Source organism: Littorina saxatilis, linkage group LG11, assembly GCF_037325665.1.
Source record: "Littorina saxatilis isolate snail1 linkage group LG11, US_GU_Lsax_2.0, whole genome shotgun sequence".
In the NCBI taxonomy this organism is placed as follows: domain Eukaryota; kingdom Metazoa; phylum Mollusca; class Gastropoda; order Littorinimorpha; family Littorinidae; genus Littorina; species Littorina saxatilis.
In genome coordinates, this window is record NC_090255.1 from 33,234,744 (window position 1) to 33,239,743 (window position 5,000).

Below are 5,000 nucleotides of genomic sequence, written 5' to 3' on the forward strand. Positions count from 1 at the left end.
GGTGAAACTGTGCAAGAAAGCGAGACACTATATCTAGATCTGTCTGTCTGCATGTAGCCTACTTACAGGGACACGACTGCCAACTAGTCTCGGCCCGCTCAAAAAAACAATGACCGAGACTTTCAGTAATTCCTTCGCGTGACGTCAAACCCTCTTACGTCATAATGTGACGTCAATGTAATGTGACGTCTTCAAATGTTAGAGTTTCTACCACATACATACATACGCACAGACAGACAAAAGTTAGCATCGCATAGGCTACACTTACGTGAGCCAATAATATATGGAACGATCATTTGACCCTTTTCGCGTTCCATAATAATATACCTGTGCTCTACGCGATTCGTCCCAATATCCTTTCCCCTTGCTGTTATTCTCAGCACACACAAAACGAAACATGCAAACAAAAACCGCCATTAACCGAGGTACTTTGAATTAAATTCTTTCAACACAGGTTGAATTCTCTATCAATAGATCTTTCAAATGTATCGAATACGCAGAAGACTGAACAGTTCAATCCTTTGGACAGCTTTGGGTGTTGCCAGTTACTCGGCTTCGTCACAAAGAACTCTGAAGTCTTGTCGAGAGCATTGGGTTGAAAGCACAGCCACAGGCGCCGCACAATAAAAGTGCCCGAGGAAATTGCTCCGAATATCATACAGAGAGACCTGTGATGGTAATAATGATGTTTTACGCCCTCACGGTGAAACCATTAGGGGCATGTTCCCGGGTGTTACCCCGACTTTAGATCAGACCCACACTGGAAATAATTTTGTAGATTGACACTGGTATCAGTTATGTTGCAAAACGGGCGCAGTGGCGTGGTGGTAAGACGTCGGCCTCCTAATCGGAAGGTCGTGAGTTCGAATCCCGGTCGCTGCCGCCTGGTGGGTTAAGAGTGGAGATTTTTCCGATCTCCCAGTTCAACTTATGTGTGACTTAACCCCCTTCGTGTGTACACGCAAGCACAAGCACAAGACCAAGTGCGCACGGAAAAGATCCTGTAATCCATGTCAGAGTTCGGTGGGCTATGGAAACACGAAAATACCCAGCATGCATACCCAACGAAAGCAGAGTGAAGCTGACTATGCTCTCAGAGTATAGTGTGGGGAACCCAAATGGGCAAACGAGCTCACACGTAACCAGAAAAATTCTGGAACGCTGGAGAAGTAGAAGACACACTGGTGAATGCGTGTTTATGTGTATTCATCCACCTGCACTTATGGCAGCAAAGAACAAGTCGCGTAAGGCGAAAATACAACATTTAGTCAAGCTCAGTCGAACTCACAGAATGAAACTGAACGCATTGTATTTTTTCCGCAAGACCGTACACTCGTAGCATCGTCTGTCCACCGCTCGTGGCAAAGGCAGTGAAATTAACAATCCAGAAAAGCGCGGTAGCGGTTGCGCTGAGGAGGATAGCACGCTTTTCTATATCTCTATTCTTTTTAACTCTCTGAACGTGTTTTTAATCCAAACATATCATATCTATATGTTTTTGGAATCAGAAAATGATGAAGAATACGATAAACGTAATTTTGGATCGTTTTATAAAAATATAATTTTAATTACAATTTTCAGATTTTTAATGACCAAAGTCATTAATTAATTTTTAAGCCTCCAAGCTGAAATGCAATACCAAAGTCCGGCCTTCGTCGAAAATTGCTTGGCCAAAATTTCAATCAATTTGATTGAAAAATGAGGGTGTGACAGTGCCGCCTCAACTTTTACAAAATGCCGGATATGACGTCATCAGACATTTATCGAAAAAATGAGAAAAAAACCATCTGGGGATATCATACCCAGGAACTCTCATGTAACATTTCATAAAGATCGGTCCAGTAGTTTACTCTGAATCGCTCTACACACACACACACACACAGACACAGACACACACAGACAAACAGACACACACACAGACACACAAACGCACACACATACATAGGCACACACACACACCCCCCCACACACACATACACACACACATACATGGGTGCGTCTCAGAAACTGATCCTTTTGTGTGTGCCATAATCAAATTAGCCCACAATTGAAACATACTGAATTTTAAATCATGATATTGGTATTTTTGAGAAGTAAAATGAATAAAGAAATAGTACAAACAAAATTGAGTATTTTGCATGATTATTATGAAGATTGTTTTGCGAAAGAAATGATTGGATGCGTGAAAAATGGAGGTCTGATCTGTGACATGAACCATCAACTAGTTTTGCACCTCACTACAAGAATCGTTTAGAATGTCCAAGGACTGCTATTCTTGTTATGTGTGTTTGGTTTAAGTGTACTTGACAGTTGAAATGTTATTTTGTCCACAGAATTGTTTTTTTAAACGAAATTAATCGCTTGAAAGTTTGCCATCACTGTCGTAACATAGGTTTCCGCACGCGTGCAACAGCAACAAGTCCTAAATTTGAACTTTAGAATTTGCATATTCATCTTCAACACGATCTAGACATGAAAGGGCATAGAACATCGCTAAGCTAAATGTTATTTAAGTATTATTTTCTCAAAATTGCATCTGCAAACTAAGTTGAAAGTTGCGCAATATGACATGCTTCTTCAAAATTCAGTTACGATGGTGAACGGTTTTGCAAATAATGTTCAGAGTTTTGAAGAAAGATTAGAACTATTTTGCGCGTAGTGACTTAGAGGTGCGGGTGACTACGCATGCGCAGTTACAGAGAGAAATAGTTCAGCTTCCAGCAGCGAAGAAAGATTTCGAGAATGTTTCCGAAGTCTGTGATTTTGTTACGACAGTGATCAACACCCCAGGTTCTTGAGAAAAGGTGAGTTTTTGCTGCTATGATATTCTATGAAGTGAAAAATTAGGCTAAACATTTGTTAATAATAGTTTTTCTTTCGATTTCACCTAGTCAAAACTTGACTAAATGTTTTAACATAGAGGGGGAATCGAAACGAGGGTCGTGGTGTATGTGTGTGTGTGTGTGTGTCTGTCTGTCTGTGCGTGTGTGTGTGTAGAGCGATTCAGACTAAACTACTGGGCCGATCTTTATGAAATTTGACATGAGAGTTCCTGGGTATGATATCCCCGGATGTTTTTTCATTTTTTCGATAAATACTTTTGATGACGTCATATCCGGCTTTTTGTAAAAGTTGAGGCGGCACTGTCACACCCTCATTTTTCAATTAAATTGATTGAAATTTTTGTAAAGCAATCTTCGACGAAGGCCGGACTTCGGTATTGCATTTCAGCTTGGTGGCTTAAAAATTAATTAATGACTTTGGCCATTAAAAATCTGAAAATTGTAATACATTTTTTTTTATATAAAACGATCCACATTTACGTTCATCTTATTTTACATCATTTCCTGATTCCAAAAACATATAAATATGTTATATTTGGATTAAAAACAAGCTCTGAAAATTAAAAATGTAAAAAATTATGATCAAAATTAAATTTCCGAAATCCATTTAAAGGAACGGTAAGTGTCAATGTTTTCTTTAATTGTAAAAGTTGTATGTTCAATGGAATGGTAAGTCTGAACAAAATAATTACTTTATTTTGTTTTTAGCCAGTGAATGTGGATGCATCAAAATCTTGATAGACATTAAACAAATTCATGTTAGTGAAACTAGTACACATATTGCATCAATCTTTGGTTGAAATCGCTGGTACTTGCATGTTTCAGGTGCAAGAGATTCGACCTGATGAACTGGTGGTACCGTTCCTTCGAAGGAAACCGGAGGGGAACTACTATTGCTTTCCAGGGATCGATGATATTTCCTTAGTCCCTGCATCTGATGCAACCATGATTCGTGACCCCACCTTCAATGCCAGGGGGCATTATTTCTTTTAAAATAAATTAATTAACTGCAAGTGGCAACTGTTCTATATGTAACCAATGCCTTTGGTTTATTGTCTTAACAATTGAATGAACCACTTTTGAACATTTGCATTCTTCATGTCAAACCTTATAATACATGTCTGGTTGTTCGTTTCCGAGTTACGTCGGTGATGAACTTTTCATTAATGTTTCTCTTTTTTGGGGCAAAGTTTTCTTGATTTTGTCCAGCTTTTTTTCTTTCTGTTCCTGTTTTAGTGTTTGGCATTTTACCTAAGAAGAATCTGGTTGCAAAATCAGCTTCATTTAGTAAAGTTTGTGGGAAAAAGCATAACCGTTTCTTTGTTACAAAAGTGATGTTTCCATGTTACATCGGTGACCATTTTGCATTCTTTTGGGATAACTTTCTAACATTTTGTCTTAGAGCAACAAATCTTTGTATATATGCTATTGTGAAGGTTAAATGTCAATAAGACTGAATGAATGCCATGTATCAACATGTTCTGATCAGGATATCATTAATTAATTTTCATTTTTGTATTGAAATTTTGACGAATGCATGGAACATTGAAAAAAACATTATTTTGTTGTTTGCATGTAGTCATTTCATATTGAACTCTATAATGGCTTGTGATTCAACAATAATAACTGAATAAAAGTCGTTTTCAGCCTTATAAATGCAGTTTTTTTGTCTTTTATTTTTTCCATGTTACACGGGTGATTTTGCACACATGGTCCAAATAATGCTCAACATATGGCAAACTAAAGGCAATGTTATATTTTTTCTTGTTTAAACTGAAAAGGTACACCCTGAGAAGTGTGTAAATAGTATTATCAAAGTTTTCTGGGAAGATTTTACTTTTGGTGATAATGTCACAAACAGAGGACGAGATTCTGAGACGCACCCATATACACCACACCCTCGTCTCGATTCCCCCTCTATGTTAAAACATTTAGTCAAAACTTGCCACCATTCCCCCTCCTCCACTTTCACTTGGTCTCATGACTGCATCATGTTTTTCTAAAGAAAATTAAGGCGGTCTGCGTGTTCTGCCTTCAGTGTCGCACAACGATGTGTCAAAATGTCCCTAGCAGTGAAGATGTGCAAATATGAGAATGCGCAGACTTCGTTGTCATAATTGAATTCGGGTGTTTTCGCTGATCGCTACGAAAATGCAC

The 5,000-nt window shown here is 38.3% G+C and overlaps 1 protein-coding gene across 1 annotated transcript in view; it reads right to left on the minus strand.

Moving 5' to 3' along the window:
* The window catches only part of LOC138980290 (tetratricopeptide repeat protein 38-like), a 203,106-nt gene that overhangs the window by 96,659 nt on the left and 101,447 nt on the right, over positions 1–5,000 (minus strand). The gene's annotated exons all lie outside the window — the stretch shown is intronic.